The sequence below is a fragment of the Caretta caretta genome, chromosome 16 (assembly GCF_965140235.1).
Source record: "Caretta caretta isolate rCarCar2 chromosome 16, rCarCar1.hap1, whole genome shotgun sequence".
NCBI lineage: Eukaryota > Metazoa > Chordata > Testudines > Cheloniidae > Caretta > Caretta caretta.
The window spans coordinates 5,372,664-5,390,360 of NC_134221.1; the positions used below are offsets into that span (position 1 = coordinate 5,372,664).

Genomic DNA, 17,697 nt, shown 5'->3' on the forward strand with positions numbered 1-17,697 from the left:
CTTTTAGAACAAAAAACATACCTTGTGGTTACATTTATTATTAAAGTAAGAAATGACAGACATACAGTAAAGTACAGTGATCAGCTGCTTTCTCCTGAGGCATAGGTGGGTCACAATGGAATTCTCCTTATGAACTCTGGCTATGCCTTACAATCTCCATATATTATACACATCCAAATTTCATATTTACTAGTTCTCTTCTAATCATTAAATATTAAGTACGTGATTTATATAATATGCATGTGTGAACTTTAATTGGCATAACTTGCTGCCCTTGCTATTTTCATGTTGTCATTTCTCTGTTCCGAGTAGTTTATTACACAATTAATGCATAGTCAGTGTATATTTAGCCAGGTCACTTTGACCTGTTTCTCTGCATCCAGGCTTTTAGGCACTTTCCATTCTTCTTCTGCTTGATTTTCCCTAATTGCTTTCTGGCAGCACATTTTGTAGATATGTTATTTTTTCATTTAAGCACAACCTGGGTGAAAAACACCCCTCTTTGTCCTATTCAACAGTTTTAGACAAGTTTACTCAATCACAAGGTCACTTTAGGCAACATTTCACATTTAGCTCAGGGGTCTCTGGGCCAAAGCCACCCTTACTGTACAAACTTATGCATCAGACATGACTTTTATGAATTCTCAATAATGTGTGTGCGTGTAATGGGTGTTTTTCATGTAATGGGTGGGTGCATGGGAGTTTGATGGATATGCCTGCATGTGATGGGTGCTCACACCTGAGTGTGTACATGTGCTGGGTGCACACGCACAGCATCACACATTTGTGTGCCCATCATATTCATGGACACCCATCACACAATCATGCATCTGCCCCATGCGCGCACGACCACTATACACACGCACCCATCAGAGGCATATACACTCATAACACATGCACACACATCTGTCGCACAGGTGCACATCCATCACATGCAGAGACCCCTGAGGCACCTGCATAGCCATGACTCATGTGCATCCATCACATGCTCACACTCCCATCACCCACATGTGTGCTTCCATCACGCACACACAATCACGAGTGCACACTTATCACACACAGGCATCCATTGGGCACATGTACCCCTTAAGCACAAGCATGCATCACATGCACAACCTATCACACATGCCCAACCATCACAAGCGCACACACCTACATGTAAAAAGAAAAGGAGTACTTGTGGCACCTTAGAGACTAACCAATTTATTTGACCATGAGCTTTCGTGAGCTACAGCTCACTTCATCAGATGCATACCGTGGAAACTGCAGCAGACTTTATATATACACAGAGAATATGAAACAATACCTCCTCCCACCCCACTGTCCTGCTGGTAATAGCTTACATCATAATCAAAAAGGCTGACAAAGGAGGTGCTGTTGTCATCATGAATAGGTCGGAATATGAACAAGAGGCTGCTCGGCAGCTCTCCAACACGAGTTTCTACAAGCCATTACCCTATGATCCCACTGAGAGTTACCAAAAGCAACTACAGCATTTGCTCAAGAAACTTCCTGAAAAAGCACAAGATCAAATCCGCACAGACACACCCCTGGAACCCCGACCTGGGATATTCTATCTACTACCCAAGATCCATAAACCTGGAAATCCTGGGCGCCCCATCATCTCAGGCATTGGCACCCTGACAGCAGGATTGTCTGGCTATGTAGACTCCCTCCTCAGGCCCTACGCTACCAGCACTCCCAGCTACCTTCGAGACACCACTGACTTCCTGAGGAAACTTCAATCCATCGGTGATCTTCCTGATAACACCATCCTGGCCACTATGGATGTAGAAGCCCTCTACACCAACATTCCACACAAAGATGGACTACAAGCCGTCAAGAACACTATCCCCGATAATGTCACGGCTAACCTGGTGGCTGAACTTTGTGACTTTGTCCTTACCCATAACTATTTCACATTTGGGGACAATGTATACCTTCAGATCAGCGGCACTGCTATGGGTACCCGCATGGCCCCACAGTATGCCAACATTTTTATGGCTGATTTAGAACAACGCTTCCTCAGCTCTCGTCCCCTAAAGCCCCTACTCTACTTGCGCTATATTGATGACATCTTCATCATCTGGACCCATGGAAAAGAAGCCCTTGAGGAATTCCACCATGATTTCAACAATTTCCATCCCACCACCAACCTCAGCCTGGTCCAGTCCACACAAGAGATCCACTTCCTGGACACTACAGTGCTAATAAACAATGGCCACATAAACACCACCCTATACTGGAAACCTACTGACCGCTATTCCTACCTGCATGCCTCCAGCTTTCACCCTGACCACACCACACGATCCATTGTCTACAGCCAAGCTCTGCGATACAACCGCATTTGCTCCAACCCCTCAGACAGAGACAAACACCTACAAGATCTCTGTCAAGCTTTCTTACAACTACAATACCCACCTGCAGAAGTAAAGAAACAGATTGATAGAGCCAGAAGAGTTCCCAGAAGTTACCTACTACAGGACAGGCCTAACAAAGAAAATAACAGAACGCCACTAGCGGTCACCTTCAGCCCCCAACTAAAACCCCTCCAACGCATTATTAAGGATCTACAACCTATCCTAAAGGATGACCCAACACTCTCACAAGTCTTGGGAGACAGGCCAGTCCTTGCCTACAGACAGCCCCGCAACCTGAAGCAAATACTCACCAACAACCACATACCAAACAACAGAACCACTAACCCAGGAACTTATCCTTGCAACAAAGCCCGTTGCCAATTGTGCCCACATGTCTATTCAGGGGACACCATCACAGGGCCTAATAACATCAGCCACAGTATCAGAGGCTCGTTCACCTGCACATCCACCAATGTGATATATGCCATCATGTGCCAGCAATGCCCCTCTGCCATGTACATTGGTCAAACTGGACAGTCTCTACGTAAAAGAATAAATGGACACAAATCAGATGTCAAGAATTATAACATTCATAAACCAGTCGGAGAACACTTCAATCTCTCTGGTCACGCAATCACAGACATGAAGGTCGCTATCTTAAAACAAAAAAACTTCAAATCTAGACTCCAGCGAGAAACTGCTGAATTGGAATTCATTTGCAAATTGGATACTATTAATTTAGGCTTAAATAGAGACTGGGAGTGGCTAAGTCATTATGCAAGGTAGCCTGTTTCCTCTTGTTTTTTCCTACCCCCCCCCCCAGATGTTCTGGTTTAACTTGGATTTAAACTTGGAGAGTGGTCAGTTTAGATGAGCTATTACCAGCAGGAGAGTGAGTTTGTGTGTGTATGGGGGTGGGGGGGATGTGAGAAAACCTGGATTTGTGCAGGAAATAGCCCGACTTGATTATGTAAAGAGTTGTCACTTTGGATGGGCTAGCACCAGCAGGAGAGTGAATTTGTGTGGGGGGGTGGAGGGTGAGAAAACCTGGATTTGTGCTGGAAATGGCCCACCTGATGATCACTTTAGATAAGCTATTACCAGCAGGACAGTGGGGTGGGAGGAGGTATTGTTTCATATTCTCTGTGTATATATAAAGTCTGCTGCAGTTTCCATGGTATGCATCTGATGAAGTGAGCTGTAGCTCACGAAAGCTCATGCTCAAATAAATTGGTTAGTCTCTAAGGTGCCACAAGTACTCCTTTTCTTTTTGCGAATACAGACTAACACGGCTGTTACTCTGACACCTACATGTGTGAACCCATCAAACGTGCACAACCATCACATGTTCACCCATCACAAACTCGTACAAACTTGCACACACCCATAGCATGTGCGCACACATCCATTATGATTGCACATGCTTCACACACATGCACGTGCATGCATCCAAGTGTGAACGCACATCACATGATACGTATTGTGTGCACACACACACATCATGTTTCCACCCATCACACACACCCCATCACAATCATGTGCATCCATTATTCATGCTTGCACTTGTCATGCACATGCACAGCCATGGCATATACACAACTATTACACAACTGCTTCTATCATTCACACACATATTGTGAGTTCACCATCTGCACCCATCATACCTATGCACACCCATCACACACACATGCACACTCATCCAACGTGACGAAGCATCACACGCACATGCACCCATCATACCCGCACACCCATCAGGAATGTTATTAGTGATTGTTAGGGTTTATTTTGGGTTATTAGGAGTTGTTAATTGTTATTAAAGGTTGTTAGGAGTTATTATAGGATGTTAGCTGGTGTTAGAGGTTCTTTGGCGGTGTTAGGCATCATCAGGATTTATGGGGTGTTGTTGGAATTATCAGGATTTGCTAGGAGGCATTAATTGTCAGAAAGTGTTGTTAGCGATTAGTAGGGGTGGTTGTTGTGTGTTTGGGTGTTACGGTTTATCAGACTCTGTTAGTGGTTATTAGGGCATCTGCATCAATCCCTAATAAATCCGACTGACTTCAACAACATCAATTAGTGCCTAACATTTCCTAATAACGTCTAACATCCCCTACTAATCCCTAAAAACCCAACACCTAACAACTTCTTATGACCCCAAACAAACCCTTACAATTGCTAACAATCCCTAATATCAACTAACAATACTTAATAACTCCTCCAAACTGACAGCATCTGACAAACCCTAAGAAAACCCAACAAACTCTAAAAATGCCAATAACACCTCACAACCCTTACTAACAATTAACAAAACCTAGCAAATCCTGACGACCCCTTATACCGTACATGCCAAAATAATTACTAATAATGCTTACTAACAGTGAACTCCTGCTCAGTGTTTTCTCTAATTTTTGACAGGCTATGTGCTCAAAAAATTTCTTCTGTGCAAATTTTTGACAGGCTGTGTGCGCAAAAAATTTCTTTTGTGCAAATTGTTGTGCTTCTGTGCAAATTTTTGTGCACGCGGTGTTTCACCGTGTGCACGGGGTTTAGGATCTGTGTGCGTGCACACACCTGCACAGCTTAGAGGGAACAGTGCTCCTGCTAACCCTTACATATCCCCAATAACCCCAGATAAATCCTAATGGCCCCACGAAATAATCCCTATCACCACCTAACAACTCCTAACATTTCCTACTCCCCAACAATGCTTAGTAGAAAATTAAAAGGAGGACTTGTGGCACCTTAGAGACTAACCAATTTATTTGAGCATAAGCTTTCGTGAGCTACAGCTCACTTCATCGGATGCATGCAGTGGAAAATACAGTGAGGGGATTTTATATGCACAGAGAACATGGTGGAATTCCTCAAGGGCTTCTTTTCCATGGGTCCAGATAATGAAGATGTCATCAGTGTAGCACAAGTAGAGTAGGGGCATTAGGGGACGAGAGCTGAGGAAGCATTGTTCTAAGTCAGCCATAAAAATGTTGGCATACTGTGGGGCCATGCCCATGATTTGAAGGTATACATTGTCCCCAAATGTGAAATAGTTATGGGTGAGGACAAAGTCACAAAGTTCAGCCACCAGGTTAGCCGTGACATTATCGGGGATAGTGTTCCTGACGGCTTGTAGTCCATCTTTGTGTGGAATGTTGGTGTGGAGGGCTTCTACATCCACAGTGGCTAGGATGGTGTTTTCAGGAAGATCACCGATGGATTGTAGTTTCCTCAGGAAGTCAGTGGTGTCTCGCAGATAGCTGGGTGTGCTGGTAGCGTAGGGCCTGAGGAGGGAGTCTACATAGCCAGATGATCCTGCTGTCAGGGTGCCAATGCCTGAGATGATGGGGCGCCCAGGATTTCCAGGTTTATGGATCTTGGGTAGCAGATAGAATACCCCTGGTCAGGGTTCTAGGGGTGTGTCTGTGCGGATTTGTAGAAAATTAACATCTAGCAATTCTTAGTGACCGCTAAACATTGCAAACAAGTTCATGATAATGCCCAACATCCTGTAATAAAGCCTAATGACCTTCGGTCAAAAAGTACAACACCTACGAACTCCTAATAATCCCAAACAGCTGCTAAAACCAGGCCTCACTTGTAGTTGACGAGGTGAGGCCTTCGTGCCACAGCTTGACTTACTGGACAATTTCCGATTTGTAGCTGTAGATCTGGCTTTAATAAATCCAAGCGTGATCTGAGATTTTGCCCCATAAACAGCATTGCAGGTGTTAGGTTTGTCATGGCATGTACCATGTTTTGCTATGCTAGCAAGAAGTGTGGGCACACCAGCTGGTGAGAATCAGTGAGGCCAGGGGACAGTTCTGCCATCTGAGTGCCAAGAGTCACAGGTGTCCAGAGACAAAGCCATTAGAAGATCCCATGGAGAAATGATCAGCACTCAGGGCTCTGAATCCTGCGATCCGAGTTCCGGTCTCAGTGCTGCACTGGTTTGGTCGGAAGGTCTCAGAACCCTGTGACTCTCCCTGCCATCTACAGTTGCACAGGAGTTTGTGTTTTGTTTCTGCCTGGTTACTCATGCCTGCTAGTGAGAGGACTTTGGGCCAGCTGGCTTCACCAGATGGCCACAATAGCTTGGGACCCTGCAACTCGACAGTACAGCTGGAGTTGCATGCGGCCCTATTGGTTGACCTGATGGCCGCGTTTCTCGCTGCTTTACTTGATGCATGCATGTCTTTGCCCCTACATTTTCCTAAACGTTTTTACTCTTTCCCACATCATGTTTAAAAGAAGGACTCACAGGGCAAGGCTTAATAGTCAAGGACCCACAGAAGGACCAAGAGTCCCAGGCTGGAGCCCAGCAGACCTTTCCTGCTCTGGCCACCGAGACGAGGGGGCAGCTCAATCTGACAGCTGCAAGGGAAGTTGTATCTGTGTCAGTCCTGCGATAGGAGAGAGACAAGCTTTCAAGCTACACAGAGTTCTTAAGGGAAGAGCCTCTGAGCAATTGTGGAGGTGTTGCCTGGACACCCACCATCCTCCCTGCCTGCCCAGGCCACCCATGGGATGGTGCCTGTAGGCCTTGCTGGAGGCCTAGGCCTAGCTAGCAGTGTGAACCGGAGGCTGTGACCCAGGGTAGGCCTGGCCTTGGCAGGAAGGTAACACAAGCAGGTATTGGCACGTTCCTGACCGGCGAGGATGGCACAGGAACACCCCAAGTTCTCAAGTAACGACATGGATGAACTCCCAGGAGATTGTGCAGGCATACACTGAAACCTCGCAAGAGAAGGCTGGGATGACAGGATCATGGATCAGGATGTTTTGTGTGAACCAGCGGGGACAAGGTGTACAGGTGGCAACTGATAACACCTGGAGTAGTGAGGAATAAAAGGAGCAGTTATAGAAGGGGCAACTTTGCATCGGCCGAAGGGACAGGACTGCCTCTGTCCTGACTGAGCCTTTGCCTTGTCCCGGGCATACATGTGCTAGTGTCCCTGTGAGTGAGACAGGGCGCCAGTACCACGCTTTGCAGACAAATAGACCTGGCCGAGCGCCTTTGCCACCCAGCCGAGCCCATGATCTTTCCTTGCGAATAACATCGAGAGGTGCTGACTTAACAGGCCGCACTGCTTGTTAGTGCCTGGAGGCCTCCCCAGCTCCAGGAACTGCAGCCCTGAGCACCTGTAACAACTCTCCTGAGTGCTAACAACTGTGGTCATCCCCACTCTGCCCCACTGACATTGGTGTCTGGATCCTCCCACCCACCCCCCAGCCACCACCTTCCACCTGCCCCCTATCCTGTCAGCCTGGGCAGCAGCACCCACCTTGCAGCCTGGACCCCACTTCCCACCTCAGAGTCTGGCCCCCTCTGCAGCCCCGACCCTCCCACCCTAACTGCTGGCAACAGGGCCTGGTCCCCCACTCCCCCTAGCCAGCTCCAGAGAACCTGGGGAGGAGGCGCCTGCCCAACCCCAATCCCCGGGGTAGTACCAGGGCAGCACTTAGCCCTCCTTCCACCTCCTCCCCCCCACTTTGCTCGTCCGCTGAGCACCAGGGGAGGTGGTGCATGCCAGCACATCTGGCCCCATGGCACCCAGGGCAGCAGTCCGCAGCCCCCCAAATCATTTCCCAGGCCCCAGGGATGACATAGCCCCTCCACAGGGCAAATGGGAAGACAGCATCCAGCCTCCTCTCACTCCCCCCCTGTCATAAATATAAAGGGAAGGGTAACCGCCTTTCTGTATACAGTGCTATAAAATCCCGCCTGGCCAGCGGCAACATCCTGTTACCTGTAAAGGGTTAAGAAGCTCAGATAACTTGGCTGGCTCCTGACCCAAAGAACCAATGGGGAACAAGATACTTTCAAATCTTGGGGGGAGGGGGAAGGCTTTTGTTTTGTGCTCTTTGTTTACGTGTTTGTTCTCTCTTGGGACCGAGAGAGGCCAGATAGAAATCCATCTTCTCCAACCCATCCTAATCCAAGTCTCCAAGATTGCAACCAGTATAGGTAAGCCAGGCAAGGCGGATTAGTTTATCTTTTGTTTTATGTGAATTTTCCCTGTGTTAAGAGGGAGGTTTATTCCTGTTTTCTGTAACTTTAAGGTTTTGCCCAGAGGGGGATCCTCTGTGTTTTGAATCTGAATACCCTGTAAGGTATTTTCCATCTTGATTTTACAGAGGTGATTCTTTTACCTTTTCTTTAATTAAAATTCTTCTTTTAAGAATCTGATTGATTTTTCATTGTTCTTAAGATCCAAGGGTTTGGCTCTGTGTTCACCTATACAAATTGGTGAGGATTCTTATCAAGCCTTCCCCAGGAAAGGGGGTGTAGGGCTTGGGGGGATATTTTGGGGGAAGACGTCTCCAGGTGGGCTCTTTCCCTGTTCTTTGTTTAAAATGCTTGGTGGTGGCAGCATATGGTTCAAGGACAAGGCAAAGCTTGTACCTTGGGGAAGTTTTTAACCTAAGCTGGTAAGAATAAGCTTAGGGGGTCTTTCATGCCGGTCCCTACATCTGTACCCTAGAGTTCAGAGTGGGGAAGGAACTCTGACATGGTGGCAGAGGGGTGGGATCATTTTGAACCAAAAGCACAGACCTGAAGAGGTTTTTTTTTTAAGCTGAGAGCAGCTAGAGAGTTTTCTGTCTATTTGCCTGGAGACACAGATGTTAGGTTTTTTACAAAAGGATTTTTCTTTTTTGAGCTGGAGTTTTCTCTACCTAAAGGCAGGGTAGTTAACCTCCTGCAGGGAAATTCACAAGTTTTGTGTTTTTTTTCTAACTCTCGGGTATAGCTAGAGTTAAGCACAAGAAAGCAGGAAAATGACTACCAGTGAAGCAGCTAATAAACTAGAGCTGGCCACATTTGAAGCTGAAGAGAAACAAAAAGAGCATGATAGACATGTTGCCGGCACGGTGCCGAGAGGCTGAACAACAGCTTGAGTGGTTCGTTACCCGGTGTGCTACACCCAATAATCACAACGGGGTGGAGAAGCAGAAAAGTTTATTTGCAGCTGCAAAAAGGTACAGGGAGAATAAAATCTCAAATCCTGCACACAGAGCAGGAAGTTACACAGGCTTTTATACATCCTTTTTCCCAGCATACTTATTCAATAGCAAGCTGCCCCAAGTATCCATATAGCCAGCCAATCCAGTTCCCAGCTAGTTCCCTGATTCTCTGTATTATTTGTTAAACTATACATAAAGCTGCTTTATTCAGCATTGTTCTTCCATATCTCCCCTGTTTGGCCTTGCTTAGTTTCAGGCAGTCTGACTCTGCAACATACTGTTGCAGATTCTCAGCATAACTGCTGTGTGTGCCTCCAGGCAGGGGGGCCAAGGACACTTGGGCCTAGTACGCAGAGCTGCTGCGAGTGCCTCCAGGCAGGAGGGGGGGCCAAGGACACCTGGCCTAGTGTGAGGGGGCTTCATCGGCACTCGTGGTCTTCCATCCCCTCGAGTTACCTAGTGGCCATGCCCCAGTGTCCCCAACAACTGACAGATGGCCTTAAGGTGCTTGGATATGGAGGCAGAAAAAGCCAGGGTGGAGGCAGAGAAAGCTGCCCACAAGAGAGCTATGGAGGAGAAAGAAAAAGAGAGGAAGCATGCACTGGAGATGGAGAAGGCAAGGGCTCAGCAGAAAATACCAACCAACCCGAGCAATCCTTCTCCAGGTACCGCTTCCCATCCCAGAAAGTTCCTCACCTACGAGGCAGGCGATGATACTGAGGCCTTCTTAGAAAACTTTAAAAGGGCCTGCCTTTGGTACAGCATCTCTACAGACCAGTACATGGTAGAGCTGAGGCCGCAGCTCAGTGGACCCTTAGCCGAGGTGGCGGCTGAAATGCCTAAGGACCACATGAACGGTTATGAACTGTTTAAAACCCAGGCGAGAGTCAGAATGGTGCTAACACCCGAGCATTCCCGTCGGCGGTTCAGAGCCCTAAGGTGGAAACCAGACGTGCACTATTAGGTGGGTAGAAAGTTGGCTAGATTGTCGGGCTCAACGGGTAGTGATCAATGGCTCCATGTCTAGTTGGCAGCCGGTGTCAAGTGGAGTGCCCCAGGGGTTGGTCCTGGGGCCGGTTTTGTTCAATATCTTCATAAATGATTTGGAGGATGGTGTGGATTGCACCCTCAGCAAATTTGCGGATGATACTAAACTGGGAGGAGTGGTAGATACGCTGGAGGGCAGGGATAGGATACAGAGGGACCTGGACAAATTGGAGGATTGGGCCAAAAGAAATCTGATGAGGTTCAATAAGGATAAGTGCAGGGTCCTGCACTTAGGACGGAAGAACCCAATGCACAGCTACAGACTAGGGACCGAATGGCTAGGCAGCAGTTCTGCGGAAAAGGACCTAGGGGTGACAGTGGACGAGAAGCTGGATATGAGTCAGCAGTGTGCCCTTGTTGCCAAGAAGGCCAATGGCATTTTGGGATGTATAAGTAGGGGCATAGCGAGCAGATCGAGGGACGTGATCGTCCCCCTCTATTTGACATTGGTGAGGCCTCATCTGGAGTACTGTGTCCAGTTTTGGGACCCACACTACAAGAAGGATGTGGATAAATTGGAAAGAGTCCAGCGAAGGGCAACAAAAATGATTAGGGGTCTGGAACACATGCGTTATGAGGAGAGGCTGAGGGAACTGGGATTGTTTAGTCTGCAGAAGAGAAGAATGAGGGGGGATTTGATAGCTGCTTTCAGCTACCTGAGAGGTGGTTCCAGAGAGGATGGTTCTAGACTATTCTCAGTGGTAGAAGAGGACAGGACAAGGAGTAATGGTCTCAAGTTGCAGTGGGGGAGGTTTAGGTTGGATATTAGGAAAAACTTTTTCACTGGTAGGGTGGTGAAACACTGGAATGCGTTGCCTAGGGAGGTGGTGGAATCTCCTTCCTTAGAAGTTTTTCAGGTCAGGCTTGACAAAGCCCTGGCTGGGATGATTTAATTGGGGATTGGTTCTGCTTTTGGACTAGATGACCTCCTGAGGTCCCTTCCAACCCTGATATTCTATGATTCTATGATTTACCCAACATGCCTACCACATTGTGAAACATTGGGGTGCCTGGATATCAGGAGCAAGTGTTAAATCTCCGGAGGAGTTGCCCTTCCTAATGCAAATGGAGCAGCTCTTAGAGGGTGTTCCTGAGGAAATAGAAAGGTACATCCTAGATGGGAAGCCCACAGATGTAATCAAGGCGGGGGAGATTGGAGCCAAATGGGTGGAGGTGACAGAAAGGAAAAAAAAACTAGTAGCAGTTGGGGTGAATATCAGAAGGGGCAACCCGAAACAAAACCCTATCACCGGGGGCAACCCAAGGCCCCACCTACATCCCAAGGAAAACCCCAGACACCTTATCGTCCCGCCACTCCATTCTCCAGCAACCCACCTCGCCCCAGTGACCTGTCAACTGGGCGATGTTTTAAATGTAATGAGCTGGGGCATGTGAAGGCCAACTGTCACCAAGAACCCCAACAGATTACAGTTCATTGCACCGGGGTCACACCAAAGGTCCTCAGGCCCCGATGCCTCCAAGATACCCTTAGAGTGAAGAGAAACTGTCAGTGTGGGTGGGAAGAAGGTTACAGAGTGGCGGGACACTGGAGCGCAGGTGTCAGCTATCCATAAATCCTTAGTGGACCCCAAATTAATCAACCCAGAGGCCCAAGTGACGATTCAACCCTTCAAGTCTAACTCTTTCGATTTGCCTACAGCCAAGTTGCCTGTCCAGTACAAGGGCTGGTCAGGAATGTGGACTTTTGCAGTCTATGATGATTATCCCATTCCCATGCTGCTGGGGGAAGACTTGGCCAACCAGGTAAAGCTGGCCAAGAGGATGAGAATGGTTACCCGCAGCCAGACTAAGCAAGCTTCCACACCTATCCCTGTTCCTGAGCCTTCCACCAGGGCCCTGTCTGTGTTACCAGAGACCCAGATGGAGGTGGTGGAACTGGATCCCCTGCCAACGACTGCAACGGTTGTAGTGGATCTAGTCTCAGAGACCCAGCCAAAGCCAGTCCCCGAACCGAAACTGGCGAAGCAACCAGCACCAGAACCATTGCCAGCACTGAGTCCAGCGCTTGCAACCCCGTCTACAGCTCCTACACCAGAGGGCACCACTGAGCCTGCACTGGCAGCAGCAGTAGATGACCCTACACGAGAGGCTCAGCCAGAGCCTGAAATACCCCATAGTGCACCAGCGGAGAGCGGTTCAGCATCAACGGAAACAGCCCCATCCCCTGCATCACTTCCAGAGGGACCAAGCCCAGGTCCACAATCCAATGAGGAACTTATTGGTCTCCAATATCAAGGGAACAGCTCCAGACTGAACAGGAAGCAGATGAAAGCCTCCAGAGAGCTTGGACGGAGGCACGGAGCAACTCAGCTCTTCTAATCGATCCAGGTTTGTTGTAGAAAGAGGACTTTTATTCAAGGAAACTCTTTCTGGTGGACACCAGGAAGACTGGCATCCTCAGAGACAGTTGGTAGTTCCAAATAAATGCCGGGTAAAGCTCTTGAGCTTAGCCCACGATCATCCTAGTGGCCATGCTGGGGTGAACAGAACCAAAGACCATTTGGGAAAGTCGTTCCACTGGGAGGGAATGGGCAAGGATGTTTCTACCTATGTCCGGTCTTGTGAGGTGTGCCAAAGAGTGGGAAAACCCCAAGACCAGGTCAAAGCCCCTCTCCAGCCACTCCCCATTATTAAGGTTCCATTTCAGTGAGTAGTCGTGGATATTCTGGGTCCTTTTCCGAAAAAGACACCCAGAGGAAAGCAGTACATACTGACTTTCATGGATTTTGCCACCTGATGGCCGGAAGCAGTAGCTCTAAGCAACACTAGAGCTAAAAGTGTGTGCCAGAAACTAACAGATATTTTTGCCAGAGTAGGTTGGCCCTCTGACATCCTTACAGATGCAGGAACTAATTTCCTGGCAGGAACTATGAAAAGCCTTTGGGAAGCTCATGGGGTGAATCACTTGGTTGCCACCCCTTACCATCATCAAACAAGTGGCCTGGTGGAGAAGTTTAATGGAACATGATACGTAAATTCGTAAATGAGCACTCCAATGATTGGGACCTAGTGTTGCAGCTGTACCCCATCCCAGTTTAGGGTTTTCACCATTTGAACTTGTATATGGCTGCGAGGTTAAGGGGCCATTACAGTTGGTGAAGCAGCAATGGGAGGGATTTACACCTTCTCCAGGAACTAACATTCTGGACTTCGTAACCAACCTACAAACCAGCCTCCAAACCTCTTTAGCTCTTGCTAAAGAAAACCTAAAAGATGCTCAAAAAGAGCAAAAAGACTGGTATGATAAACATGCCAGAGAGCGTTCCTTCAAAGTAGGGGACCAGGTCATGGTCTTAAAGGCACTCCAGGCCCATAAAATGAAAGCGTTGTTGGAAGGGCCATTCACGGTCCAAGAGCACCTGGGAGCTGTTAATTATTCATAGCATTCCCCACCTCCAACCGAAAGCCTAAGGTGTACCATATTAATTCTTTAAAGCCCTTTTATTCCAGAGAATTAAAGGTTTGTCAGTTTACAGCCCAGGGAGGAGATGACAGTGAGTGGCCTGACGGTGTCTACTACGAAGGGGAAAATGAGGGTGGCGTGGAAGAGGTAAACCTCTCCATGACCCTTGGGCGTATTCAGCGACAGCAGATCAAGGAGCTGTGCACTAACTACGCGCCGACGTTCTCAGCCACCCCAGGACTGACTGAATGGGCGTACCACGCCATTGACACAGGTAATGCTCACCCAATTAAAGTCCAACCTTACTAGGTGTCTCCTCAAGCTAAAACTGCTATAGAACGGGAGATCCAGGATATGCTACAGATGAGTGTAATCCGTCCCTCCCACAGTTCATGGGCATCTCCAATGGTTCTAGTTCCCCAACCACATGGGGAGATACGTTTTTGCATGGACTACGATAAGCTAAATGCTGTAACTTGCCCAGATAACTATTCAATGCCACGCACAGATGAACTATTGGAGAAACTGGGATGGGCCCAGTTCATCTCTACCTTAGACTTAACCAAGGGGTACTGGCAGGTACTGCTAGATGAATCCGCCAAGGAAAGGTCGGCCTTCATCACACGTCGGGCTGTATGAATTTAATGTGCTCCCTTTCGGGCTGCAGAATGCACCCGCCACCTTCCAAAAACTTGTAGATGGTCTCCTAGCGGGACTGGGAGAATATGCAGTTGCCTACCTTGACGATGTGGCCATATTTTCGGATTCCTGGGCAGAACACCTGCAACATCTACAAAAAGCCTTTGAGCGCATAAGGGAGGCAGGACTAACTGTTAAGGCTAAGAAGTGTCAAATAGGCCTAAACAGAGTGATTACCTTGGACACCAGGTGGGTCAAGGAACTATCAACCCCCTACAGGCCAAGGTGGATGCGATCCAAAAGTGGCCTGTCCCAAAGTCAAATAAACAGGTCCAATCCTTCTTTGGCTTGGCCGGATATTACAGGCGATTTGTACCGAATTACGGCCAAATCGCCGCCCCACTGACCGACCTAACCAAAAAGAAACAGCCAAATGCAGTTCAGTGGACTGAAGAGTGTCAGAAGGCCTTTAACTAGCTTAAAGCGACACTCATGTCTGACCCTGTGCTAAGGGCCCCAGACTTTGACAAACCGTTTCTAGTAACCACAGATGCATCTGAGCGCGGTGTGGGAGCAGTCTTAATTCAGGAAGGACCCAATCAAGAATTCCATCCTGTTGTGTTTCTCAGCAAGAAGCTGTCTGAGAGGGAAAGCCACTGGTCAATCAGTGAAAAGGAATGTTATGCCGTTGTCTACGCTCTGGAAAAGCTACGCCTATACGTTTGGGGACAGCGTTTCCACCTGCAAACCGACCATGCTGCGCTACAGTGGCTTTATATTGCCAAGGGAAATAACAAAAAAACTTATTTGGTGGAGTTTAGCTCTCCAAGATTTTGATTTCGACATACAACACATCTTAGGAGCTTCTAACAAAGTGGCTGATGCACTCTCCCGTGAAAGTTTCCCAGAATCAACTGGTCCAAATCGTCCTTAAGATGTGGGAAATATTGTTAGTCTTTATACAGTTAGTAGTATATTTAGAGATGCATGTGTCTTATTAACTCTGTTTTCTCCTAGAGCTCCAGGAAGAATTCATAGCCAGTGTTTCATCCTATCTGTGGTTTGGGGGGCATGTCATAAATATAAAGGGAAGGGTAACTGCCTTTCTGTATACAGTGCTATAAAATCCCTCCTGGTCAGTGGCAACATCCTGTGACCTGTAAAGGGTAAAAAAGATCAGCTAACCTAGCTGGCACCTGACCAAAAGGACCAATAAGGGAACGAAATATTTTCAAATCTTGGGCGGGGAAAGGCTTTTATTTTGTGCTCTTTGTTTACGTGTTTGTTCTCTCTTGGGACTGAGAGGCCAGATAGAAATCCATCTTCTCCAACCCACCCTAATCCAAGTCTCCAAGATTGCAACCAGTATAGGTAAGCCAGGCAAGGCGGATTAGTTTATCTTTTGTTTTATGTGAATTTTCCCTGTGTTAAGAGGGAGATTTATTCCTGTTTTCTGTAACTTTAAGGTTTTGCCCAGAGAGGGATCCTCTGTGTTTTGAATCTGAATACCCTGTAAGGTATTTACCATCCTGATTTTACAGAGGTGATTCTTTTACCTTTTCTTTAATTAAATTTCTTCTTTTAAGAATCTGATTGATTTTTCATTGTTCTTAAGATCCAAGGGTTTGGGTCTGTGTTCACCTATACAAATTGGTGAGGATTCTTATCAAGCCTTCCCCAGGAAAGGGGGTGTAGGGCTTGGGGGGATATTTTGGGGGAAGACGTCTCCAAGTGGGCTTTTTCCCTGTTCTTTCTTTAAACGCTTGGTGGTGTCAGCATACCGTTCAGGGACAAGGCAAAGTTTGTACCTTGGGGAAGTTTTTAACCTAAGCTGGTAAGAATAAGCTTAGGGGTTCTTTCATGCCGGTCCCCACATCTGTACCCTAGAGTTCAGAGTGGGGAAGGAGCCCTGACACCCCCGCAGAGGGTCCTGTCCCCTCAACTCCCAACCTGGGCCCAGGACTTCTGGGTCAGCAATGCCCATCACCCCCAACTGTCCACTACATCCTCTACTGCCGCAGTTGGCCAGCCCCAGATCAGCTGGGGCATCAGAGCCTTGCCCCCGCCCCCAACTGCTCCCAACCCCCTGGCTGGCCCTCAGGCATCTGGGTGGTAGGATCCAGCCCCCCATTCCTCCTCCACCCACTGGCCGGCACCAGGGCAACTGGGGCAGCAGTGCTTGGCCCCTCCTGCTTCCTCGACACCCACAGCCCACCTTAGGGCACAAGGGCTGTGGCGTCTGCTCCCTGTCTGGCCCCAGGGCACTCAGTGTGGTGGCACCCAGCCTTCCCACTCCCCCCAACACCCACAGCCAGCCCCAGGGCACCTGAGGCTGTTATGCCCATCCCACTCACCCACCCCTAGTCTGGCCCTGGGCAGAACTTGGCCACACACTGCTCCCCCCTACCCCACACCTACTGATTATCACCAACACCCAGGTGGCCTGCAGGCACTTGGGGCAGCAGCCCCTGGCTCCCCATTCCTCTCACTCCCATCCCCTAGGACAGGACAGTTACTGCCTTTCAGATAAGAGACAGGGCTGTGCCAGAGGTGAAGCGCGTGGCCAGGAGGTGGCAGAGTTACTCTGTGGAAAGGTAGCACTGATTCACTGCTGCAGCTGACCCATGAAGCCTGGCTCTTGCAAGGGGGAGCAGTATAGGGCTATTTATATGGGTCTTACACTGACCCAGCGCTGGAGGAATTCTCCCCAGATCTTTTGCAGTTCATTTATAGCCCCATAGGTCACCAGAGCGGTGCTTAGAGGCAGGAATGGAGGCCAGGCTCCTGCTGTCTGTTTTTCTCTCCCAGCTCAGATTGCAGGTTTGACTGTGGCGGCTACACGGGAAAAGCATCTCCAGTTCTCCAGACCAGGGTCTTGTGGTCGGGTGAGGATGAGTGTATGTAAGAGAAACCTAGCTCATTAATTTAGTTATAAGAAACATTGCAATGAAATTGTAGTTTTGTCCCATATGTACGAAAGGTCCTTACAGTCACTTCTCTGGTTTCTAGTCCTTCAAGCCTGGTTAGGGTGACCAGACGTCCCAAGGGACAGTCCCATATTTAAGCCCTCCTGCATGTGTCCCTACGTTTTCTTAAAAATGGGCACATTGTCCTGTATTTTCTGTCTCTTCTCTCCCAGTACTGATGGGTCCTGCTGCTGGCCGGATCCCTGCTCGCCAGCTAGCCACCTACCAGCAGTGAGTGGAAGGGTCCAGTGGCCGACAATGGGGGTGGGTGTGCAAGCCTGGTGGCAGGGCAAAGCTGCAG

General features: G+C 48.4%; 1 long non-coding RNA gene across 1 annotated transcript; it reads left to right on the forward strand.

Annotated features, from left to right (window-relative positions):
• Positions 1-8,104: 8,104 nt before the first annotated feature.
• Positions 8,105-16,018, forward strand: LOC142069420 (uncharacterized). The gene is made up of 2 exons (XR_012665243.1): positions 8,105-10,284; positions 12,028-16,018. It is a non-coding gene; the product is annotated as an uncharacterized LOC142069420 (long non-coding RNA).
• The last annotated feature ends 1,679 nt before the right edge of the window (positions 16,019-17,697 follow it).